This window comes from Mastacembelus armatus, chromosome 21, assembly GCF_900324485.2.
Source record: "Mastacembelus armatus chromosome 21, fMasArm1.2, whole genome shotgun sequence".
NCBI lineage: Eukaryota > Metazoa > Chordata > Actinopteri > Synbranchiformes > Mastacembelidae > Mastacembelus > Mastacembelus armatus.
The window spans coordinates 10,767,791-10,795,503 of NC_046653.1; the positions used below are offsets into that span (position 1 = coordinate 10,767,791).

At 40.0% G+C, this 27,713-nt stretch overlaps 1 protein-coding gene across 3 annotated transcripts in view; it reads right to left on the reverse strand.

Annotated features, from left to right (window-relative positions):
* epha3 (eph receptor A3) overlaps positions 1 to 7,977 on the reverse strand; it is a 116,276-nt gene extending 108,299 nt beyond the window's left edge. For 2 of the 3 annotated variants that reach the window (XM_026295076.1, XM_026295078.1), the window contains exon 1: positions 7,737 to 7,977. The gene's annotated coding sequence lies outside the window, so the exon portion shown is untranslated. The remainder of the gene's footprint in view (positions 1 to 7,736) is intronic. The other variant, XM_026295077.2, reaches the window with a different exon arrangement.
* Positions 7,978 to 27,713: the final 19,736 nt, after the last annotated feature.

Genomic DNA, 27,713 nt, shown 5'->3' on the forward strand with positions numbered 1-27,713 from the left:
TAAGCTCCCAGATGTGTTATTTTAATTAAATCTATAGTGTAGTTTACGTCTTTGACAGCCCATTCTCCAAGTTATTCAGCTTGCCCTCGAAACAGAGTGGTATTCACTCTGTGTAATTGAAAGATTTCCCTGGAAATGCTCCAGGCTTTAATGTGTCTGGTATTTGCAGCTCAGAGCTGTTTGCCTATTTCTTTTGCACTTCTAATACATTAACCGTCTTGTTGTAATTCATAGCAGCGGTAGATCATTCAAAAATGCCAAACAATTGGCCATTATAGTTATTGTTTCCCTGAATGCAGTGTGCTTGCACCTAATGACTAAAGGTAGAAAAAAAACAAAAAACAAACAAAAAAAAGTTGTGAGGGTGAAACATTAATAGCTTTTAAGGTAAAAAAAAAAAAAAAAAACAAAACATTTTTTTAGGTAACATATTACTGTTTGTTTTTTGTTTTAGTCATTTTTCTCAATAAGATGAGTATTGTGCCTAATCTATTAGCTTTATTTTTGCTGAAACATACAGTTAGAGAAAAACAAAATTTTCATCCTCAAACACAAATTACAGTTAATCACTGTCTGAACCTTTAATTAACCAACTGTGTCAAACAAAATTATGACAGATTTCTTTCTAGGGAACTGATATTTGTGTATTCCAGTGAAAAAAGGGGCAAAGCAACCTGATCCCTAATGTAGGTTTACTTAACCACCACTATAAGCGCAGTACAATTATGCCTATTTTCATGTGATAATACCATCTGTAACACTCATACAGACTCACTGTTTCCTTAGTCCTCTTACCTAAAATTATTACCAGACCAAATGGACAAATTCATGGTAGAAAGGCAATACTGTTAGTTTAGCCTGTGACCAACCATGGCCAACTCTTTATGTGCAGACCACACAGCCACATGGAGTGGGAGCAAATGGAGAAAGGGATCAGTGGCATGAGAGGGCAGCGGTGGCCTGAGAATATACATGTGTAACCCATTTCACACAACCGCACCATGGGAAATATCTACCTTACTCTCAACTCCTATTTCCATGAGATTAATTCAGGGAGAAATAATAACAACACAGCAGTACTTGTTAATTGGGTCATATTTCAACACTTATACAGACCCGTCCATTATTGATATTAAAAACACACGAGAGTGAAATGTTTTTCTTATACCTAGCCAAGGTAGGGGTTTCCCCATTTGCACACAAAACATAGAACCTTAGGGGAAAAAAAAGATTGTCTTGGGTCCAAAACAACCTGCTCATGCATTACACGAGCCTAAATCCAGTCCATAAAGACGTTTGGAAAAGTCTTTACAAATTTCGGAGAACGTATAGTAGAAGGTGAATTGGATTACTTGCTCATTTCCTCTTCCTGTTTCTTTTCCTCAGGTGAATGTGTGTCTATGTGTGTGTCAGACTACATCCCCGTCTGAGCTTGGGTAGTGATCATTAACAACGGGGGGCGTTATTGAACGACTCAGTGGTCATTTCCCTTCTTAATACCAGCATTTACCACTTGAGTCTTTAATTTCCACTGCTTAGAAAAATATATGCTCACTAACACACGTTCACGTTACTTCTGTCGGTTTGAGGACATTCACTGACATAATTCACTAGACCTTTACCCTAATTTTAACCATCACAATGACACACAGAACACCAACCTTTACCGGAACCTAAACTTAATGGTAACTTTAACCATAAAACCACGTCTGAATCCTCAAACAGGTTTTGAAGTTGTGAGGATTGGCCAAAATATGAGAACATGAGTGACTGAACTCCATTAATCAAGCCAACCATGCAGTTATCAGAGTCATTCTGCCATCCAAGGAGTATGCTAGATGAAAATGATAAGATTCTCTTCTACACTCAAACAAAGTCTACACATTCAAATCCAATCTCTGATGTTGATTGTCTCCTGGAAGTCTTAACCAGGATCCGTTTCAGTCTTTACGCTTTTTCCACCTCTCTTTTAACATTCTGTTACCCTGTATTGCTCATGTCCTACATTGCTGGTGTCTTTATGCATCTCTCCCCCAAATGTAGCCTGGTTTAACTGAAGACATTGTCTTGGCTCGTTGAGTAATTTCTCTCCCTGCCACATACTCACAATACCCCCCACCCCCGCTACCAGCAACTGTGCTATGGCTGCTCAACTGTACAGGCACTGCTATGCCAGCACAGATTGAGACCATGCTACAGGAATTAGCCATACACGCACACACACAACAACAAGGGCCACATGCATGCACACAAGATGCACACATATACACACACAAAGAAAAGAACCAAGTGAATCGTCGGATTTGCATCTCATTTCACTGGTGTGTGTATTAGTTTTAGTGTGTGATTTTTTTTTTTTTTTTTTTTTTATAGCTCTTTGAATACCTTGGTCTCTCACAAAGGCTTTCTCTCTCTATCTCTGGAAAGGCCTGTACCATTGCAGTAGGGAACAGATTTAGATGCGCAGTGACAGCTTAATAAACTGGATGTCTTTGGATGCCTCCATCTGCAGAGGGAGGTGTCTGGGTGGCTGGGGGAGCTGCTCAAGATGCATCAATAGGAGGAGGATCTTTCTCTGGTGGTGCAGAGGCCTGCACAAAGCCCACACTAGCTGACCTACAAAATGGTGGTCAAGATGGGGCTTTATGTTTAAGGGCTGAAAGGGAGTAGAGGTCTGATTAGTAGGTTAGGGAGAGTTCAGTGGCTCTGTAAGGCTGTGGAAGACCTGCTGACTGGGGTTTGAATGGGCTTGGTGGCATGGTAAACAGGCTGAATAGGAATCCAAGGCTAGGGGAGGGGAGCCATAGCGCAAAGTGGGAGGGGAAACACTTGTCTGGGTTCAGGGAACCCTCACAGGAGCTGTGTAGAGGGCACTGGCTCTGAGTCCAGGACCCATTGAGACTGGCGCTCTGAGAAAATGGGGCTCCATGGCATGGTGTTAAATCAATCCCACTTCACAGCTAACCTCCTATTTATTCATCATCAAAGCAGGAAAAGAGCTCATGATCATAAGCTCCTTGGAGTAATTTCAGTAAAGTTGTGAATCGTTTTTATCACACTAAGTAACCACAACACATGGGCAGACTGGGAAATCCTCCACATCAAATTTGAACATCTTGTCTTTTTTTTTTTTTTTTTTGGTGCCAATCAACTATGGACAAAAGAGAAACACAAAAGAAAACCATCAACAGAATTTTACTTTTATAAACAGCTGTTTGGTGACAACCTACTGCCAAATTCTCTTGAATGGTATCTTTTTATCTTTCCAGCCTTCTCTCTATTGCCCACTTTTATTCTTCCATCTGCTTGCAGTTCATCAGCGCTGTACACATCTCTGGTTTTGTTTTTGCCATTGTCCAGCAAAAATTGGTTTGGGACTCTCTGGGGTCCTATTTGAGTCCCATGTAATGTTGTGTTTTCTACTCTTTCATTAAATTTAAAATAGGACCCATCCCAAGAGTTCAGGGGGAGGAAGAGAGAGATAGAGCTGCTTCCAACTATTGTGCTCAGCCACATACGTAAGTTGAGATCTCTCTCTTTCAGGAATTGTGATACTGGGAGGGTCAGACTCGTTGTAGCGTTTCATTATTAGGATAATTATGAGAAGCAGACATCTGCTTGTTCTCTTTACAGTTGCACTATTCATTTGCTCTCTCTACTCTTTCTTATCCAGCACTGAATAAAAGTTCTGTATCCTCTCTAACCACCAAGAGATCCATCCATCCTCTTGTCCCATCCCAGGGCCATTCATGGAGTTCAGCACCAGTCCTCCCAGCTCAATCAGAGTGAATTACGTGAGCTGGAATGGGGATTGCTCAGTACCTTCTGCTGTGCTCCGGTGTCCAGCAATTATGCTAATGCTAAGTGGTGGCCCTATATGTGTAGCCCCAGGCCAGACCAAGTGGACCACTCCCTATTCAGGCGCTCTATTAGAGCCACAATACTATAGCCCTCAGTTTGAATGCTAACTGGATTTTTTTTTTTGCAGGCAGGCAGGCAGGCAGGCAGGCAGGCCAGGAGTGCACATAGAAGTCTGTTAGTAATCCACACTTTAAGTTTCAACAAGTGTTTGTTTGAATAGGTTTCCATGTGACCAGAATGAATGATTTGGTTACCATTTACATTCTGGCTCTATGCACGTAATGGCATATTAACCAGGGAAATCTGAATGGAAACTTCATATGTTGCCTTTTTTTTTTTCCACAGTATTTTTACTTTTTTTTTTTGGAAGGCAAATTTCTGATACCTATACTATATCTGTTGATGCACTATGTATGTGAACTTGTGTGTATGCGTAGTGCTATGTGAGTTTGGTGAGAATAGAGCTATCTGTTCTGCATTACGGGCATCATGCCTCTCTGCCTGCCCTTTGTTGTTTGAGGGAGTTAGTTTTTCACTCTTTACTGGAACAACTGAATCAGTCAAAACACTTCACAGTCATAAAATTACATCCATTATTCAAGGGAAATCCTACCTATGGTGCCTGTATTTTAGCCTTGTCATGAATCTGATATCTCAGTCTGTGTGGATATCTCCTAATGAGTCTGTCTGGACCTGTTTTTCCATAATATCCTTGGATGGTACTTAACACTGTGACAACACCAGTCTGGAGCCTCCGCTTTTTCTACAGCGAGAGACTGAGTGGAAACCATTATTAAATTCCAACAGAGATTCTCATTCTACGCCAGACTAGGCTCATTAAATTAAAATGACTAGGATCTTTGTTTGCTGCAACAACAGAAGAGCCTGCTAATTGTCTTTTTGATATGTGGAGCTCTCGTCTCCAAAATAAATCGATCCAACTTTTTAAATAAGCCACAGAGAGGTGGGAGACACTGATTCTGAACGCAGTGTGTGAACTCGCACCGGCTTAGAAAACTAAATTGATTGTTGATATTCAGCTTATAAAACAGAAACACTGTGGATGCGCAGTGGATTCTGTGTAGTGTTCATGTGAAAGGTTCTCACCAGTGCATGTCTGCTATCAGTCTGAATACTGCATCTCAGAGAAAACAAAAGAAGGGTAAAAAAATGATACTTGATGTTACACCAAAGGAATAAGTCGGATCGAGCCTGTTAAAAACCTCATCCCTGCGTGGCCTTCTTTGTTTGTTTTGGACGAACCAGAGTTCACTGTGGTTAAGCTGAACCCGCTGCCCACATCTCTTGGCTCACAGAGCACTAGTGTATGTGTGTGTGTGTGTGTGTGTGTGTGTGTGTCACAGTGCATGTGTGCATGCAAACAGGATTTATCTAGCATATAGTACACAAGGCTGTGGTGACTGGCAATCTGGATGACCACAGTGGGAAACTAAGCCTCACAATATAGATGGACGCTCTCGCGCTCTCTCTCTCTCTCCATACACACACACACACACACACACACACACACAGACACAGACAGACAGACACACAGACACACACACACACACACACACACACACACAGACACACACAGGAAAACAGTGAGAGAAAGATGCTAGAAAATCCCATTTGCTTTGTGCTTGGATATGGTATCCTCAACTCACACAAGCAAACCGCTAAGCCAAGGTTTTCTTGTTTTGTCATATACACATACACACAGTTATAGTCTACACAAACAAACATAATGTACTACCAATAATGAGACAGGTGGGAAGAATTAACACTCCCGTGGTGTTTATAAATATTCTGTGTGAAATAAATGCATTTTTTCTTAATGACATACTGCTTAAGGACAGTCTCCACAACATGAATGAATGAAAACAAAAAGAAAAAAAAAAAAAAAAAAGTTAATGATCACTACAATTAAGAGCAAAGTGAATCAAACTGTGGGTTCCCACATATCATTCTGTGGCACGCTGATCAGATCTTTGCTCGTGGCACTGATGAGGAGCTGAGACAACAGGATGAAACTCACAGTGATGATGCATTAGAAGAGGAAGTGTTAGAAGTAGAAATCAGAATATAATTCAGACCATAAGAAAAGCGACGAAGAGGGTACTGTTGAGCCTTTAACCCTAAACGTAAATAATATTTCATGTTTTTGGGATTTTCCCAGGGTCGACAACGTATGTCATATCCCAGACTGTTGATTTCAAGTCCTGCTTTGAACTGTTCCTGACAAAGCCAATTGAAATCATAGTCTGACAAAGTTGGAGGGGAGATGGGTGCTCAAATACAACTAGAAAGACAGAGAAGTCAAAGCGTACATGTTCACTCTGTATGATTTAGACAGATCCATACATGAATCCACCTGTAACTTATGCCCTGCAAAGATGCAATCACCGGTATATATACTCAGTACTCTGTCAGTTGATTGTTGCAGGCTGGAATAAAAAAAAAAAACTAAAAAAAAAAACACACTTCTTGGAGAAACTGGAGAAAGCCAGAAAGATGCCTGTCCTTCAAAGGCATCAACACTTTGCTCAAACTCCAGTATATGCCAGATTGATGAGAGAAATCAAAGGGCCCAGACTAAACTCTACAACCCTCACAGACAAAGGAGACAAGAGGAAGAGGTGCACTCTCTGTGTGCTAAGAGTTTTAAAAACAAGTGATACATATACAAGATGCAACACACATATTTGTAAGGGTACATGCAAAAAGCATCACTTTGTTTGTCATGTACAGTACCAGATAATGAATTAGGCCTTTTTCCCTTTTTGGCACAAAATATTGACCCACAGTCACCCAAGTCAATATCTCTTACAACATTTCAAGAACCCACTGAAAACTAACTTGACAGTTGGATGGAAACACGCTCTCTGTCTCTCTACAGCCTTTTTCTCTTGCTAAATATATGCCATGTTTATAAGAGCAGTTTAAACCAATGGTCATCAATTACCACTTTAGCTTTCCCTCCCTGCACCAATGTCTCACCCTTCAGTCAGCTATCTCTAACAGACTCACATACATTTCGAGGGTTTTGGCGAACGCAAGCAGAAACACACAACTCCACAAGGACAAAGTAGTTGTTTTTCCCCCTTTCCTGCTCTAGAGTCAGCAGCAAAAAAATTAATATTCTCTCACGTCAAGCCGCACTTGAGGAATATATGAACAGAGAGGAGTATATTTATAGACTTTGACAGTAAAACAGCATTTTCTTTCAGTACCTTCCTATTTCTCTGTATGCCTATAGCTCTGCCGTCTCATTGTATTTAGATAGATAGAGTCAGACAGACAGATATAGAGATGGACAGACAGATATAGAGACAGAAACAGATAGACAGATAGATAAATAGATAGATAGAGAGACAAACAGAGAAAAAATAGCTGGAAAGACAGATAGACAGACAGACAGATATATGGCAGATATATGACAGAGATAGACAGATATATAGATAGACAGAGATATATAGACAGATAGATGGATAGACAGACAGATATATAGACAGATAGATGGATAGAGACAGACAGACAGATAGAGCACCTTAACAATGAAACAATGTAAGCAAAAAACGTGTATAAATAGTTGACATGGAATTTAAGAGGCACAGACATGTGAGGAGGCAATGACACTGAGGTGAAAGAAACAAATGCTTGCTGCTGTCCAAAAACAACAGTAAAGTAATTGTTGTAAGTTGTAAGTCCCATTTATCAACACACCCAGCTCATGGAGGCAGTTGAGATACTTTAAAACCCACAGTCTGATTGCTGCAATTTGTGTCAAAAATCATACTCCTCAGAGTCATAGCTCAGCCAAATATGAAAAAAACAGATAAGACATATACATTTGTAAATTCTGTCTGACTTACACCCTCCGAAGATACAATTATGTCCGGTTCTCCATGTCATGAATAAACATAAATCCACTTGGAAAAAGTTTGTGACTCCAGATCATTCCTGAGAATCATAATGTTTTTAAGTTGTCTTCAGTAACAAAGTGAATCCAGTGATAGTTGTCTGGACATCCATGGCTACACTGCAAACAGGAGCTGCTATGTGCTAATTCTGCATACTTTTAATGATTAAAACTTCCATAAACTTAAACAAACAAAGGCAGAAAAAAGGGCCTCAAGCATATCTCACAGAATCTCTGGCAGTACTTCCTGTTTCCTTATAAGGATTATGGGACTTGTATTTCTGTCTTTTACAACATGAGTACCTACCAGTGAAAGTAAGACATAAATTAAAACCATGGCTTTAGTGGGATTAGTAGTGTTTTTGTCTGTAGTACAGGTTTTTGCCTTTTTATGTGCCTGTCTGATGACTATGAGTGAGTATAGTTAGTCGTATTACAGCGTTTGAACAAACCTTACTGGAGGACTCTTGTGGGTTTGCATGCAGCCTCTCCTGTGAATTCTCAAATACCACAATGACTTAAACTTGGCTTATAATTCTGTTTTACTTTAGGAGGAAAACTACTTACTTAGCTTTAACTACAGTAACATGTCATCAACTGATAAAAATACTGAGAAAAATAATTTCGAATGTCATCTAATGAAAATCCCTTCAGGATATAGAGAGTGCTGAGCTGAACACTGGCTTGTGTTCAGGAATGTCAATGGAAGTAGTCGCATGTAAAGGAGACAATGAGAAGAAAAACAGATTTAAAGAGGAAGAAAAACAACAGTTGATGGCAATTTGCATCTATTGTTCACTCCTCAAAGTGAATCATGTCTGCTTGTGTCCTTGCTTTTCTCCCTACAGCCTTTATGGAGATGGAGACACAGAGAACCAAAGAAAACGTTTCTTTTTCTCCATTTCTCACCCTCCATTTATTCCACCCTTCCCTCATTCTCACAAAGGATGGGACCATTACAGATGTCATGTTGACAAGTGGGAACCATCAATCACTCTATTAGAGCTTGGGTTTGTGGGATTTGTAACCACCCAGTCCACAGCACCGGGAAAGTGTGGGTGGGCTAAATAGGCAGCACAATTAGCTCCTCTCATTGGTGGGAAGGACGTCAAACTGCAGATGTAAAAATAGCAGTTCAGCCAGTTCTTTGGTTAAATTTTACTTGGATTAAGTTGACATATAAATGGATGTAAAATGTGTATGATGTAAAACATACTGTAGGTTACCTATTTAAGGGGCCAATATGTTCAGAAATGAGATGAAAAAGTGAGGACATGTTTTAATTGACCTCAAATACAAAGCATTTATGTGAAATTATAATAATTTAAAGATCATTTCAGTGGATTACAGCATAGATTTTAGCTTTTGTGGGTTAGGGCATTATTTTACTATAGACAGGGCCTCTATCACGGGTGGTGAATAAAACAACAGTTCAGCCACACTATCCTCCACTTTATTTTAAAGTGAAACCAAATGTGAGTAGCCTATACCTTTAATATAGACATTTATCTCTAACTGACCAGGAAAACTGTATTTGTACCAAAGGTGGAGCATCATGGTGCAGGTGATTCTGCTGCACATGAATAATACCAAAAAACACAAAAACAATGCAATAAAAACACACAAGATTATCAATTACAAAACCTGTTCTGCCTACAGTTTAAAAGATCATGTTGGATATTGTTTCATTACAAACTAACAGGCAAGCATTTATATGTTAAAAGGACAATATTGCACCAATATATCCATCCATTCATCATCTATACCCGCTTATTCCTGTTTAGGGTCACAGGGATATGCTGGAGCCTATTGCCGCCAATATACTCCAAGTTAATTTATGCAGCTTACCCTTTTTCATATGAGAGGCAAGAAGGATTGGTACTTGAGGTCACAATGGTCTGATTAAAACCAGGCGATGAGAAAGGGCATCATGATGAAGGTTAAATGGCCTTGGGTGATGAAGTGAGCAAAACAAACAGCAAGAAATGGTCGACTAACAGAACAGTAATGAAATTCTCTGCAGTCACGGTCATTAGGATAAGGAACAGTTGAGGTCTGCAGGAAAAATATCTCAACATACAGCGTTTATGCTTTATAGGCTGTCAAACACATCTGAACACATTTGCATATGTACAGTACACGCTCCCACTGTGTGCATTGCTGTGTCTGTGGAGCTATTTGGGTGCTGTCACTTACCTTGTTTGCAAAGCACTGGATGTTGTCCAGCTCATCTTCACAGTGTAGTGTTTGTGCCACTTTTTCATCATAATACCCATGAGGTACTCTACCGCTGTAACACTGAGTCCTGACAAAATGTTTGATTCTGTAACTGACAAAGATGAGAAATTCCCCAAATACCAAACATCTCCACAGCCTCTTTCTGAAACAATAGTGTCCCAGAAAGTAAAAACTGACCAGTGTTGTCCTCTTTAGGATCCTGAAAAACAACTTTCATATTTATTCAAAAACTATTTCCTCACAGTAATGCTGTTAGCGTTTTCATTCTACATTTTAGAGGAGGTAGTTGATTCAGCGAGCCTTACAAATCTCTTTCGTCAAGCTCAGTGAGGTCCTTAAAGTCCTTAAAGCACTGTGATTTAAAGTGTTTGAATGAGATCCATCTTAAAATCCTGAAGGCTCTGTCCTTGGTGTGCAGTGGGTAACATGAGCAGTATCACTGATGGGTGTAGGTGTCTGTGGTTACACATATGCCCCATAGCACCTGTAATCAGTGATGTCACACTGTCTTGGTTTAAACCACTATGGGTGCTAGGTTACTGTTATTTATTCTTCTAAGACAACTGAGGGTGTGCAATCATGAAGCTAAATGTTTCTTCTGTCTTTTTTTTTTTTTTCTAATGATCTCCTGTGACCCTGTGATGGACTGGTGACCTGTCCAGGGTGTACCGCTGCCTTTCACCCAAAGAGAGCTGGGATAGGCTCCAGCAGATCCCTGTGACCCTGGTTAAGGAATAATCGGGTATAGATAATGGATGGATGGATGATCTCCTGTGCCATATGTCATTTGTACAGTCCTCTGATGCCAACTTATGATTTTGGGCAACACAGATCAAATTGTCTTTGCTTGACTCGTGCCTTTGTTCAGCTGAATCTGAGAGCTGTGTCTTCATGTTTTTTTCAATAAATGCTCTAAATAGGTGTTGGACTCTGCCAAGGTTGTGCCTGGTCATTGATTCTATTTGTGATTTTCACAGATGGAATCAGAAGATGCAGCCAAGAAAAATAAAGTGTCCAGTTTGTCCCAGAGTTTTCTCCATCATTAAATGATCGATTACACCCAGCTGTTAATGGGTAAGATCAACCATCTGACTGACAGTTTGTGGCTGTGACTGTCTATCATGCTGAAATGGGCAATGGACTGAAAGATAAAAACTGCCATTTTATGCCTCAAGCCTCTGGACCATCATAAACTTTTAGTATTGAAAGAAGAAGGCTTTATGTAGCCAAACTGTTTTTCTTTTGAAAGGTGTCTAAGCTCACGCCCAATCAACCTTTGGCATCTGGTGAGGCTTCCTTCTGGTTGTTCCCCTGAGTGAGTAAAGCTTGAGGAGTGGAAAGGTGTGTATCTCACTGACATTGACAGTGGTGTGGTGATGAGGGTTAGGCAGCTACCCAGAGAAAGAAATTAAATATGCAGAAGGTCAGGCTATTGCCTCATTTTAAACTGCCTCAGCCAAATCCAATTTTTAATATTTCTCTGTTCACTACTCATTCTCTTCGTCCTTATCCTCATATTTTTTATCTCCTTCTTCAAAATTCTATATTCAGCTTCATCATTTGTCAGAGGTAATTGATAGGGCATTGGTAATACATTTTGGAGTTTATCTGTAGCTTTGGACTTAGTATTCAAACTTTATATAGTTTTTAAAGTTGAAAGTAATTATTTATTTATATTATTTTTTAATTCAGGGTATGAATTATAACTTATTTTATCAGTGCAAATATATATATATATATATATATATACATACATATGTTGTTTGCTTCTGTTTGAGATTGTTTTTATAAGCCTATTGTCTCTTCTTTATAAGGCCCCTAAATCCCTTCAATTGTTCATAGTTTTAATCACACCACACCTGCTTTGTCCTGCATGTCACTGGCCCAGCTGGCCAAGACAGGGTCACTTTGGGGTTTTGTTTCCAGGGATGTGATCCTTCACTACAGACAACAATCACTAAGCTTCCCTCTAGAGGCAGAGACACCGCAGAGAAAAGGGCATGGTGAGATTGGAAGGTAATGAGGGTATTAATTAAAAGGTTTTTCAAAACCAGCTGCAGTGTCAGATACACACACACCTCATTGCACATATACAAAAAAAAACACAACCCCTAAGGTTTGTAGATGCAACACAGGTGACTGGTCAATTCTTGTTCTACCTCCTTGTTAACTTTCTGACTGGTGACAACTGACTCAAATGAGATGCATGAACTATATTGCCCTCAGCCATGCACGGATGGATAAAACACACATACACGCTACAGACAGGTGTTGTGTCTAATCCAGTCCGCAGCTCCTCACTCTGGGATGGAACTGAACAGCAGCTATATTATAATGCTGTTCTGCACATGAGCCTTATTAGACCTTTGATCTCAGTATGGAAAGCAGTGGTGTGGAAACCTACTTCTACATGCTCACATGCAATATACTCCCCACGGTTTACAGATTTGGCAGGGGTGACCTGTCATTTCCAGTTTTCTCTCCTCATTAAATGTCTGATCATTGAGCTTTGATTTATCTGCCACTGATATGAGCTGTGTGTTTATATTTATGTGTGTGGGGGTTTGTCTTGGGGTAATAAAGGAATAGACAGGCTATGTATCAGTGATTGAGGGCAAGCAAGCCTGACCTTCTTATTTATATCCAGCAACCAAAAAATCAGCAAGGTGGCTCCTCTGATGTCGCACACATTAACACTACACTCCATCGATCAGCGTGACATACACTGAAGATGACAGATACACTGACAGTAATCAGCACTGAATGTGGAGAACGACTTTCTAGAGAGCAAACCAATTTACTTCTGACTGTGACTGAGTGACAGACAGATAGACACACTGATGCATGGAGACAGGTGAAAAGATGAAAGGATAGTGGGGGGAGGAAGAAAAAGATCAGAGGGGCCAATTGGAGACACGCATGATACAACGTGGGAGACAGAGAAGGAAGAAAACAGTGCATGCTGGAGGTCAGACAGGAGCATTTCCCCGTGTCGGTGGCCTCTATCTGGGGTGTACAGTTACACACACACACACACATACACACATGCACGTATGCATTCTTCCCCCACAAGGAGACTGAGATTGGATTATTGATTGCGTTGAGACAGACAGAGCTCAAAGGACAGCAAAGGACTCTTTATAGAGGGACTTGTCTGGTGATAGTTACTGCTAACAGGAAAGCAATAGTTGACCTTAACTTACAAGACTGTCCTTTAAAAAAAAAAAAGAGTCCATATGTCGCGTGTGCCAGGAGATTATTACGACCAACATTAATATGTTATAAACAATCTCTTTTGACCACAGAAATTGTGACACAAGTAGAAGTAGTATATAGAGAGACAGAGACTGCATCAGGCGGAGGCTGATGTGGCTGGATGGCTCAGAAAACACTGTCCCACAGGAGGCTGCTGTTTGATTACTGCACAAAATACTGTATTTTTATTCTTCAACTGGTCTGCAACTTTAACTATGAGTTGATAATCATAACCATGGCCATGAAGGTTATTTTACCCCAACACTTTTTCTTTTTCTAAATCTAACTACTCACAACAGTGTTGTTAGCATATGATTGTTTTATGAAAATGGGGGTCTTGCATGTGTCATCTAAGGTAGGGACATATAAAATATAGTTTTATTTAGGTTGAAGCACTTGTAACACATGAATGACCATATGTTTTTATTACTTTTCTTACTAGATCAGAGGTGAAAATGCAAATACTATACTCAAGTAAAGATGTCAGGTACTTCAGCAATTCCGCAACTGAGTTTCATTCGTCTGTCCTTCAAAATAACAACAGAGATTCAATTATTTTGTTAGAATAATTAAACATTATTTAGAAACCCACATATTATTTCCTCAGGCAACAGAGTTATGAAGAATGTTCCCATTTGATATAACACAAATGTGCACAAACATGAAAACAGAACCTCTTCACCAGCAGCTACCACCAAGACCTGGAGACTAACCAATTGTAAAAGATCACCGAACTGAGTTCTGAGTGAGACAGATGAACCATCCCTGAGAGAAAAGTTAACCTTGGCAGCTGTATAGTAAAATATTGGTTGGAAAATTAAGCATCATATAAAAACTGGTAAGTTTCACTGGAAAAGTGTTAATGTGCACTGTGACAACAAAAAGAGAATCTACTTCAGACAGAATGTGCAAAAAAAGGTCTTGCTCTAACATAAACAAAATCAAATAAAAAAGGCAGCACTCAGTGTTTTTTTCAAACACTTTTAATCAGCATTAATGCTCTCACTGAAGTGCATCTTATTCATAATAAGCTGTTACATTCCACGAGGATCAAGCAGCGAGACACTGATCCCTGGAAACAGCAGGTCTCCATTTAGACATTTCAAGGTGAGTTACAGCTCCTGACCTTGGCAGCTTTCCCATGAAGAGGATTTAATGGCTCTTCTGAGATCTTGCTAGCTAGGACCTCTTGTCCTGCACTTTTGATACAGCTGTAAGAAGCCTGGGTGATTCAAAATAAGCAGAATTATTGTTCTATTGATCTATTGTTGCTCATGTTTGACATTAGTTTTACATTTTCTGATATCACAGAAAAAGCCATAATTTCATGTTTCCATGACAGTCATGGCAAGTCTATGTTGGTTTACATGAAGGTGTCTGATTTGTTAGGGGCCTTTGGGACAGAAAAAAAAAAATAATAATAATTTTTGCAATTTTGTGCCTGATTGAAATAAAAGGGCTGGCTGGAAAAATATTAGATGACAGTGCTCCAGTAAGGCCATGTGGGACAGTGTTGATAATTAGTAGCTGACAACTACCTACTGTACACTACATACAGTTATCTTACATATGACTGAGGCTTTAAAAACAGAAGTTGTTTTTTTTATTTTTTTAATTATTATAATCAGTTTTGCACATGTAGTTGGTGACATTCTCATAATTGTAGACAGTTTACTTCAGATAATCATTTATATATAATGTGCCTTGTTAGTTAATAGCCAAGATGTTGCTTGTCAAGTGCATTTATTACTAGTATAATTTAATTCTAGTTGGTAAAGTCAACAGCCTTTGTTCCTGTCATTTATTTTAGCCTGGAGATGTCTTCTTAACCCTTAGAGGGGAAATGCTGACCTGGTATTAAACTTCAGCAACCCCCAGACAAAAACAAACCGGCATGGACATCATGTGATGGTAATGGGACCATTCATCATCATTTACCAGTTGTGATACACATTCATTCATCAGCGATTCATAACGGATTTCTTTTGGTCTCCGAAGTTACCAGATGTTATCTATAGAACATCGTTCTTCCTTTGGGATCAGTTCCACTTCATTGGGTATACAGCACATGAGGGTCTGTAAAGATGCAGAAAAGGATGTGGAGATGCAGGGAAATCAGACATGCATTCCTGGCTTGAAACCACGGCAGGGCTGGACAAACATGCTCCATGTGGTAGGAATGATCAGCCTGTGAGAGGTCAGTGTTTGCCTCTTATCCCACTGTTTGGACAGGACTCTAACAATCACACTGATCTCAGCTCACCAGGACATTTAAACAATTGCCCCTGCATGACAAAGCTGCATCCCACATTTGTTAAGTATTAACTTGCCTTGCAGTGATTCCCAACTTCATGCTGTCCAAATATTTAGGAGAATTCTAAGATAACTGGTGATCTCAAGGAACACGTTGGATGAGTTTGAGTGTGTATTTGGTTTAGAGACAATTGACCAGAGATTATGGAAAGGCTAACAACATGCGTAGGAGTCTGACAGACAGCCGTTATTGGATTCTGAAAACTGATTTATTCTCTGACCTAAGAGGAAAATTAGTAAGTCAGGCTCAACATTTTGTTTAATACTCAGACTTATGAGATGTTAGAATGACAAAACTTGAATTAAATAAATATTAAATAAAAATGTTAAAGTGAATCCATTACGTCAATTTTTCTTTAGGTATCACAAGGTATCCAGGTACACCCTGGACAGGTCACCAGTCCATCACAGGGCCACATAGAGACAAACAACCTCACACACTCACACTCACTCCTATGGGCAATTTAGAGTCACCAATCAACCTGACATACATGTTTTTGGACTGTGGGAGGAAACCAGAGTACCTGGAGAAAACCCACACAAGCACAGTGAGAACATGCAAACTCCACACAGAAAGGCCCCTGCTGGGTTTCGAACCAGGAACCATCTTGCTGTGAGGCAACAGTGCTAACCACTTCATCCACCGTGCTGCCTCTAAATATTTGTCATTATTGAATATTTCATTATTTTTTTTATGTAGAGCTTGGCTCAAAATGTCTTTAGCTTCAATATAGTCTAATTAATTATATATTTATATATTATATATTTAATCAAAATGAGCATGCAAACACTGGCCTTCATAATATATCAAATCTTTATGCATCATTCACACTCACACTCACTGCCAACTTTTGTAGTGCCCTCTCTTTCTCAGATTGCTTGTCTGTAGCATTGATGTGCATGGAGATGTATGTATGTATCAACTGGTGACAGGTGCTGCCACAAACAGTTGGTCAAACTACTGGAAGGGAAAGCTCGTGAATCTATTTCAATGTTTCCTTTTGATGGCAAAAAATTGGGGGAGTGTCATTCGGCTATTCATCTGAGCCCTGCAGCACCCATCTGAGCCTTGAAGCACCCAGTATACTGGGCCCTGAAAGGACCTGCATCTGTGAAGTAGAAGGTGAACAAAAAGGAATATCCTCCTCTGCAACAGACATCGTGACATCAGTGTTTATGTGGCAGGATGTAAAAATACCAAAACAGAAAGGCGCCTAGAGAGCAAATTGAGAATAAGATTGTCAGGCAGTGGAATTCAGTCGTTTCTGGCCAGAGTGGAGGAAGGAATCTTTAATTAGAATGTGTTGAGAGATCATAGTTTCCCTTAGAGCGATCGGGCCTTTTCATGTTTATATAATGCATATGCATGGGCTGGAGCAATCATCTGAAACCAGACCCAATTCCACATAGTGTAGCTCAAAAGGTTTCATTGAGCAATACATTTTGAACCTGAGCCTTTGCACTGAAAGGCAAAGGTTGAGGTTGGAAACAAACATGTGGTTGACATCTGAGATAGCAGACATGAAATATAAAATATGAACAATGCATCTCATAAATTGTTCTTCCCAAACACTGAGATCAAGATCATAGGAAATCATCAAGTCATGGTACAATGCCATATGGGATGTTGTTAATTCACACAACTGTGTTTCGTCTTTTAGAAGACGAGCAAATACTGGTGTGAAAGCATGTCATCTCACGGCCCCAAGCCTAAGAGCTTTGACGTCTGCCAGCATCGTCGGAATCAGAGCAGATCCCTGAAGACGATCCGACAGCAATCACAGTGAATAACTCCGCACCCTCTTTCCTCATCTGAACCAGCAATAATATGATGCTGGATTAATTTTTGTTCCTCTTAGTAAGCTATGAAGAAAAAGAAAAAAATGCTTAGTGTCCAAAATAATGAAACATTTCATGACACATCCTTATCAGCCAAATGAAAAAAATCACATTATCTTCAAAAGGGGTTTTAAATGCTCGCCCGCCCGTTTGCTTAGCTACCTCGAGCTGCACAGGGAATCTCTACTGACAGACAGTAATTCGCTCAAGCGCTTAATATTCAGTTCTCAGCGATGTAATATGCAAATTCAAGGGGGTCATGCAGAAGTCACACTGGAAAAAAAAATCTCTTAAACTTAATTTGAGAGGCAGTTGGAGGTTTTTCTAAGAAAACTAGTCAGTTATGGATAGGGTTCAGTAGAAGTCAAACTGGCAGACCCCTCCAGAGAGCAGAGCGGTCCCTGCAGCCCCGACACAAGTTGATGTCTTCAGATTTACTGCGCCTGCCCTCTCTTAAACTCCACATCTACCACATTAACACTGAGCATCTCCACCACGTTCCCCATAGGAATCTAGTGCAACAGTGGAGAGAATGTTGTACAAATGAGAAGGTAGGGCCTCTGAGGCCCATGGAAAGGAAACACATACTTTATTCAAGGACACTTTATATTTATATTGCACTAGACATACTAGAATATCCACACATGTAAAGTCAAGTGGGGAGTCTTCCTCTTTCCTACCACTTGCGCATGTAAAAACAGTGTGCCACTGGAGAAATCATCATCCACACTATACTGATGTATACCAACATAAATCCATGCAACTAAATAAAGTGCACAGGCATTTATGCTTGATGTATTCGATTTCATCTCACTACTGAACTGTCAGTGGAAAGAAATGTCATTATTTAGCTGCTTTCCGAACGTGATCTATTAGCTATTGAAAAGGACTGCCCTGTTACAAACCCTGAAGCCTCTGAGAATGAGATATTGATCTCTCTCCAATGGCTCCAGATGTGTCATTTTGTTGTTGCTGCATGCTTTGTAAAATCTATTCAGGACTGATATCTCATGTCCGCTAACAACTAGGGATTGTTGTCCTGATGATAGCCCGGTTGATGCTGACAAGGGACGAAGGAAGCTGCACCACAAGCCCTGTTAATCACTGCCAGAAAGGAAGAATTAGCCATTTGAAGATGGGCAGGACAGATAGAGGGATCATGAAGCTATTAACCTCTAAACAAGCTGCTGAGAGCCCAGCAGATGGCAGGGCTGATGGTAAGTTTGCTGCCAGATTGGGCAGCATCTATCATGGCTGCTGATAGATTGGTCCTTCCAGGCAGCACAGCATGTGTTTGTATGTGTGAAGGAGTGTAAATATGTAAAGGGTTTGGGATGTGTCTGCATGCATGAATGTGTGAAAGTCCTCAAAGTTGCTCTATTGGTCACATTCGCTCTCCACCAACGACATGGACTTAAAAAAATGGGCATTTATGAATATGTTGAACTGACAATGGACCTCATGTGAGGCCATTTTAGGGTCACCCTGTGACCCTAAATAGGAATAAGTGGGTATGGATAAAGGATGGATTTTTTTATTAAGTCTTACAATGCTGGAAAGCGTTGAACCTAAATCTATTCTGGTATGTAACCCCAAAGCCTTTGCCTAAACTATAAACGTGCTCACAACTTTGCGGCTCCTACTGTCATCGTAATTACATTTTAACTGACAAGCATTTGAAATTCGTGTACACCACAATTGAAGCCATAACATGTACTGTACATCATCACTGTGCTCTGACTTTGTTGTTGTTGTTGTTGTTGTTGTGTGTGTGTGTGTGTGTGTATGTGAGAGAGAAATTTCTTCCAACCACTTGTTTGCTCTTCAGATTAAAAGAAATTGCCTTGCAGTTGTAAGCCAAGCAGGATAGAGACAACTGAAGACAACTGACACAAATGCGAGAAAGACATGAAAGCTCAGTCAAGGGCTGTTTGGAAGATGTTTTTTTCTCCCAAATGAAGATGTCAGGGTGGCGGCTGTGCGTGCACGGCTCATCTGGAGGAATAGAGTAGAAGCACTGTGCTAATAGCTGTTAGTTATGGAGGCTCTGACGCTAGTTGACAGTGAGGTGCAGTGCTGGGATTCAATCGCATCACTGAATACGAGTTGTTGTTTGATGTCTGGCAAAGAGTTGAGGCTGCAACTAATTCAAACACAGACACACACTCACACACACCATTTTCATTGTACCCACAAACACCTTGTTTACATGCAGAACTTTTCTGCAGGTACCAACTTTGTTTTATATATAGAACATTAATATTGACTCTAATCACAATATCATTGACCCTTAATCTCAATATGTCATATTCAGTAATAGTAATATTTTTGACAGCACTCGACCCCTGTCCAACACAGGGACTGGCTCAAGCCAGAAGGTCACAGGATAAGATTTTTTTTTTCCTGTGAAATACTTGACCGCACTATTATCTCATCTGGATTTCAAAACACAATCTTATAAAAATTAAGGAATTCAAAAATAAAGTTTATGTTCAATTGACCATAGCTCATAGACGTGACAATCTAAAGAGTCACTGAGCAAGATATTTTGGGACCATTCAATTTGTTATTGATCTAAAACCCTAATCTAAACCCAGGAATTGCCCATCCAAATAAAATATCATGTAAACTTCATTTTGTGCTTTTATGTGAAAAGGAAGTTGTGATTTTAGATCTATTCTATAAAGTGACTCCTCACTGACTTCACACACTGATCACCAGCTCTTTTAAACTGAGATGGGTGCGGTCATTATGTACGTAGAAATATGATGTCGCTTGGGTGGTCCTGCAATCACACTCTTCTTGAGGGTTAAGACAATAAAATGAGTATTTGCCACACAGGAGCCTAAAGCTTCCTAGTAACTCTTTCAGTTTACAAAGTCTTCTATCTTGTTCATCACTCACACGACCCCTGACTTCTCTTGCAATAATGTTAAAAAATCATTTTTATCAACGGCTGATGAAACATAGCAACTTCCATGTATTGGAGGGGCTTTCACTCTCTGTTATAATTTTGTTCTTAGTCATGTTTTATTTAAATATGAGCATAATGAGAGGCCCCATCAAAGCTGAAAAAAAATACACAAGGTGTCTTAAAATGCTAAAAATGTAGGTTAAGATTTCAACAGTTGTAGATGTTAACGTGAAAGCGTAACTAAAGTAAGGTAAGGGGGGAAAACAAGTCCAGTGGGAGGCAGTAAAGGGATTCTCCATGAACAACATGATTTTACTGGTTTTCCTAGAGGCTCCAGCCTTCAGCTGTGCCTCCAGGTACATAAAGTGGAAGTTAAGAGAAATGAATACAAATTGGTTCTTTTGAAAATACACACGTGCTTTCAGGACCAGTGCAGCGTTGGTACAGGTTAGCAAGATGTGAAAAAAGGTCAATGTGTGTGGATGGACTGGGAGGGGAGAAATGAGTTAATAAGCCCATACTTTCATAATGACATGTGGTGGTTTTATCCCTATGGATCCCTATAGAGCTCTACGCAAAGCTCTGAGTAGCACATGTAATCCTCACAGCTGAGAAGAGAAGTTGTGCATACATACACACACACACAAACACACACACACACACGCACATTTTGTTTTATAAGAGTGAGGACTTTGTCCCACCACCCTAACCCTTACGACTTGTGTGGGCATAGTGAAAATACTGACAGTACACAGACAATGGGACCACCATTGGTTTAAAAGTTGAAAGTTGAAAAATTGATTTTACCTTTGATTTAATGATCTAATGATCTAATTCAATACATCATTCATTAGAAGTCTCATCATTAATGCTAGATGATCTTAAATTCACAAAAGTACAGCTGCATTTTGTAATGAAAATGTAAAACATTTTAAAGCTAACTGCCATCACACACACAAATGCAGGCTTAATCTTGAGTATAACTTTTCCAAAAACAATTATTATTAGCTCTTCTTTTAGGGAAGTTAAATTGTCTTGTGATTGCCAGCTATTCCCTCCCTGCCTTGCACTATCTTATGTGTTTCTTGCCCTTTACCATGAACTTCACATACCCCTCATAAACCCCTCAGTGTATCAAATCCACTTAGCCAATCTTCTGCCTGCCTGGATTGTTATGACTTATTGCCAATTTGATTATGTTGTCTTTTTTTTTGCTGTTCCTGTAATTAATTGTTTTTCTCATCATAATGCCCTAAACATTTTTTCACATTTGACCTATTTACCTCGACCTTCTCGAGGGCCAGGTTTGACACAGGAAATAACTTTGTTCCTGCTCCTATTCCACCCAGTCATTCGATCAGCACCACTTTCACCTCGTCTACTTCAAACACAGGCATCTCTGGAAGTAATACAGCACAACTGAACAAACACCGTCATCGCTGGCGCCAGTGTTTCTTACCATGCCCACGCACACACGCTCATATGAAATGTACATAAATGGGCCTGTGAGAGTGTGTTTGGGGTCCAGTGTTAACAAGGTAAACAGTGCCGGAGGTCATTGTGGGATAACAGTACTGTTTCATGGGGGGAGGGGTGGGGGACAAGCAGGTTGGCTATTGACATCTGTAATGAGATCAAGACAGATGGGTAAGTGGCTGGAAGAGATAAAGTGATTAGGAGAAGGGGAAAGACTTAAAAGATTAATTGGCAAATGCAAAGATAAAACAAAGGATCACGACTGTAAAGACAGAGGAGAAAAAAGATGTTTCCTTGATAATCCTTCCTATTGGTGATCTTATTCTATTTAATTTTCTCTCTCTTCATACTTAAATGATTGCTCTGTGGGCATCTTGGCCTGTCATAGCAGGAGAGCGCATGTGGAACAATAATGGTGACTGTGTTACATTAAAGTGTTCCAGCACACACCATGCCAGATGCCCAGAAGTGGCTCACAATAACGTTATAGAGCTATTTTAATTGTCAAAATGCCTGAATGAAAACGGTTAAATACATTTTCTTCAGCTTTGACAGATTTTGAAAGGGACTGACTCAAAGGTCAGTGTTCTGTCTGTACCCCAGTTTCAATATGCAACTCTACCCAGAGCTGACTTTATTAACAGTTAGAATTCATTCAGCAGTTTTTCCTAAATGAATGATACCAGAGACTATAGGATAATGTTTGTCTGTTCATTTCCTCATAAAGTTGCTAGTGTTTGCTTGGGTTGCTGAAGCATTGTTAGCTTGGAAGATGCAAAAATAGATTCAATGACTGCATTCATCAGTGTTTCATCACAAAACAACTGCTCTAAGAGAAATATGTGAAATGAAGACAGGTGGAGCAGAAGCAAGCCCAAGGACTGCAGCTCGCTATTTATCTTTGGACTGTCTGCTGGCTCTTTTATTTGTTGATGAGATTGGGAAGCTGAATCAAACCATCCATTGATGTAATTCAGTTCCTCTTGTAAAGCGGCGTTCACCCTGTGGTGGTAGTAAAAGCTTTATAGAGCATTATATTGAAACATTTACAATGAAGTTTGATCAACACAAACAGCCTGTGTTGTTTAAGTGCAATACATTAATAACTGCATAGTCTTATGCCAAGTTTAAATGAATTATGTGTCAAATGAATTAACAGCTTGTCAAGCTGTGGGGTAACAAATAATGGACAAACTGTTCTTGGGTTTGTTTTAAAACTGTTTATGGCTTTGGATCTGATGCAAGAACTGAAGCAGCAACAACCATCAAAACCCATCGACGAATTAAAAAGTCTGTTTTCTTCTTTGCAACCCCTTAACAGCATGCATGGTTTGTTGTCTTAACACCTTTAACTCTCCATCACCCTCTCTCTCAGCCTTTTTTCATTTGGTTTTAACTATTTTTACCCTCACACTTTCTTTCTGTATCTCCTTCCTTCTTACCCCATCATGCTCTCCTTTTTGTCCCTATCTCTCTCTCTGTCTCAATCTTTCTGCCTGCAGCATAGTTGCATGGTAATCTGTTGGAGGGGGAGTGCAAGGTGTGTTGGGTTTAATCATCCTGAGGGCTGGCTGTGTGGCTGCTGGAAGCTCATCTGCTGGGACTAATTGGAACAAAATGCTCCCCTGTTCACAGAGGAAAAAATAGACAGAGGGATAAAAACAGTATCATGTCTGCAACCACGGGTAATTGGAGGAGCATGCTAAGAGAAGGAAAAGAGTGTAAGAGCATGGTAAACAAAAGCATTTGAGTCTGTGTCTGTACAGCATGTGTGTTTATATCCACATATGCATTTCTGTGTGTGTGTGTTTTTATCACACATGCTGAACCTGTGTGTGGAGTAGTGTATATGTTGGCTGAGCTCTTGGCTGGTGGAGGTGTAGTTTCCCTCTCTAACTCTATCAGTGCCACTGCAACACCTGCAGCCTGTAATATCATTTCAGTGTCACTTTCCCTTTGAAGATGCCTCTGAGTGAATTTTGATGCAGTAAAACAACACAGAGGCCAGTTTTCCCCTTGCTAATGGAATCAGTGTGCAAACTAAGCCAAAGTTTAGTTTCATCCAAACATGTTCAGCTGCTAAATAGTGACCATCTTGCACTTCTCGTTGTCTCTCTCATGTTAAGGTTACTGGCTGGCTGTTAAATTAGACATCTCTAGATATGGTTATCCTTCTACATTACATACTGTGTATTCTGTAAGGCCAAAGTCAGCAACTGCACAAACATGGCACTTTTACAAAATAGACTTTTAGCCCCCAGCAACAAACCAAAGGGACATCCCACAAACACAGGTCCATTGGTACTTGATAAGTAACTTTTAACAAAGAAAATAAAAAAGTCACCACCTCATTGTTAACATTCTTCAAATCTCACTGTTAAAATACCCATCCAACCATTATGTAGACCACTTATACAGTAGAAGGTCACAGCTGGACTGGAGCTAATCCTATTTGACACTGGGCAAGAGGGGTACACCCTTGACAGATCACTGGTCTGTCATAAAGCTGACACATAGAGACAGACAAATACTCACACCTTCAGGCATTTAGAGTCACCAATGAACCTAACATCAACTGTGAGAATAAGCTGGAATACCTGGGGAAAACCCAGGCGAATATACAGACTCCACACAGAAAGGACCCAGTTGGCCACAGGGTTGAACCCAGAACCTAGTTGCTGTGAGGTGACAGTGCTAACCATGGCATCATGCTGCCTCCCTTAAAATATGTCAAATACATTTTATTTCTTGTCTGCCATATGTGATGAGCAAATAATATAAAACTGCTACTTATTTGGCTTACATCAGAAATAATGGATGCATATGTGTTGCTCATAATAGTGTAAATCACTTCAATATAAAGCAGCTAATATAAACAGCTGACTTTAGGCCATGGCGACAGCCGCACCACCCTCTCATCCCTCTACTCCGCTGCTTTATTCCTGTTAATCTGCATCCTTCTCCTGTTCTTTCAACCCTGCCCACCAGTTGTCCCATCACCTGAGCCACTCACCTGTTTTCACAGCTGCTCCTCTGTCTCCACATCAAACTCTGTTTGAACAGCTCTCGGTCAGTTTGCCAACAGAAAACCAGCAGGAGAGAAAAAATGCGAGAGCACCTTGGACAGTGACATGATGACACGACAGTGAACTGTGTTACATCCTCTCACTACTCATAATTGCTCTCCACTTGCCTTTAATTAAAAGACATAATCCCATTAACAAGCAGAAATAGGATTAATACTGCCTCAGACTCCAGCTGCTGCTCTGTAATGGGTGTACGTATGTGGATGTGTGAGTGAAGATGTCTAGTCCCACGACTCAGGCGTATCACCAATACCACATGGGTGATGTGGGTGAGAGGAGAAGAGTGAGAAAGAGATGTTAAAGAAGGACGTAGAGAGAGAGTGAGTTTGGCAACAGAGACACTTTTATATAGTGTATAGACCTGAGCAGGTAACAGAAAGAGCAAAAACTGGTCTTCAACCCATGGGATAAGTGGCTTTTAAATGCCTTGCACTATATATTCTCATTTCAATTTGTGTGGATGTTTTAATAGTTTATTGTTCAAAGTTGGAAGAGTGTTAAAACAAAGCGAGCGATAGAGACAAAGAAGGAGAGAGAGAAATTTAATGACAAACGAGTGTGACAAGAGGTCACAATGTTTTCCACTGAGACATCTTCCCTAGTCGCAGAGCTAAAGGTGAGAAACAATGACCGTGAAAGGATGACATGCTAGCACAACAGCACTATTGTAGAAATAACAAAGGCTGCTGCCGAGCCACAAGGATAAGAGGACACGGTAACAGGGGAGTGTTCACTGTTCCTGAGTCGATTATGTTCTTGTTGCCTCAAAGCTTCGCCTCCCTACATCTGTCCTGTCCTCTAATGTACCTCTCGTAAGCCAGCAATGTCTTCTTCTCTATAATTCCAGATTTTTTTTTTTTTTTATCAGTACAATACAAGCCTCATTGACCATATGAAAGAGTAAATCGTTTAGACAAACCAAAGATTGTCTTATCTTCTGCCAGAGTGGGAGATATGTAGCTGTTACTGCACAGCTGTGATGTGGCCGTAAGAGCCAATTACGACTAACCCAGTTATGTGGTGACACTGAGCGAAAATATCAGCTGCAAAGAAAAAGAAAGTACTTCAGTATATTTTTACAAAAAAGTGACCTTGTGTGTCATGTCCCATGGTGATCTACTGGTCAGTATGCCACCAGCCAACTCTATCACTCTGTCAAGCGTGTGTGTGCTTGATGTGTCAGGATTTGAACCAGTGAGTAGTTGAGTTTCGGGGGGTGGTTGTCTGCACTTTCTCTGTGGGCATCTCTCTGACAAGACAATAAAGTGACAACGCCAAGAGCACGGACACATCGCTGACAACTAAGGTTAGACTGATAAATAGAGCCAAAAGTAACCTTTTGCTTTAAAGTGGGATATACCTAACAGTGTCATCATCATTTTTTAATTTTTATTTATTTATTTTTATTTAGGGATAATCATTACTATTCCAGTGCTTAGGAAACCCTAATTGTGCAGTACAGTACTTATAGTTCTATGGTAACGTAAGCACCTGATACCTGGAACTGTTTTTGTCTCAAACAGGTAAAACTTTAAAAAAAAACAGGAAGAAATCAAAAGGTTGACTATCGGTAGCTTCAGTCCAGAAATCTTGCTACCAAACCGCAGGCTTCAGGACATCAGTGAGGGAGATAAATCACAGGTGCCACACAGAGATTAAACCATCATGACTTCTAGCCTAACAGAGTTAACTCACGGAGATCAGTGATGGCTGCACACACCACATCTAACACCAGAAAATACTTTATCCTGCTCTCCACCAACTCAGTTTAGTGTTTATGTTGGTGTGTGAGATTTGGTTTTGGAAAAGTTCAAATTTAAAGTTACCTGTATAGTTTTTGTTACACTAGTGCTGCCTTAGGAATGAAGTGATTGTTTTTATTATGTGTGCTACCAGAACAGGAATACATAAGCAAATGCACACCAATACTCCATAGGGCAATACTGTGTGAAGAAAAACAGCATATGCTGATGTAAATCCAAACACATTCATCATTTGTGTTGCCTTATTGATACACTTTATAATGACAGTGTTCACAATGAAAACTCTGGAGTGCACTTTTTCAATCTATACTCAGTATTGGCAAAGTGTCACTGCCATCACTGGATCTGCAGCACAAAGAACACAGTGTATTGGGTCACGAATGAGCAATACTGGGTACATATAAAATTCAGGGTGAAGTACAACATTATTTTTTACAAAGTTATGTGGCATTAGGAGAGAATACGTTCTTGTAGTCGACCGACTCTAAACAGATAAGATTCAGAGTCACAGGCACAAAACATGCAACAACAGTTTTGCCATGAAGCAGACAGCAATTTAGATGATAAAAACGTGAAAGAAATAGCACAACAAGCAGGCGAGTACCTCGTAACAGGTCTTTCCATTAAATAAGGCTATAATCTCCTAACATTGTAAAGCAATCCTGCTCTAAAAGAAATACTAAAAACTAACTGGTGAAATAATGATTTGAGATAAAACTTTGCAATGGAAACAGTTTATAGATTTACAGCTCAACAGTTCAGGAAGACTCCAGAGAATGACAATGCAAAGCCCTGAATATGAATTGGAAAATAATCCTATACTGGCTGCACAGATATGCAGCCACACTGTAAGGCTATGACACAGAGATTGCATAACAGCTCATACATAAAACATTAAGCTATGTATCCAATGCACACACAGGAAGTCAGACATATGGTGCTACCTCTTTTTTCCTTCTTTTTGCCAAGCCTAAGAACCACAAGTCCACCACTGAGTCGAGCGTATGTACTGTACGTGGAGGCCTTCCTCATGCTCGTCAGACAAA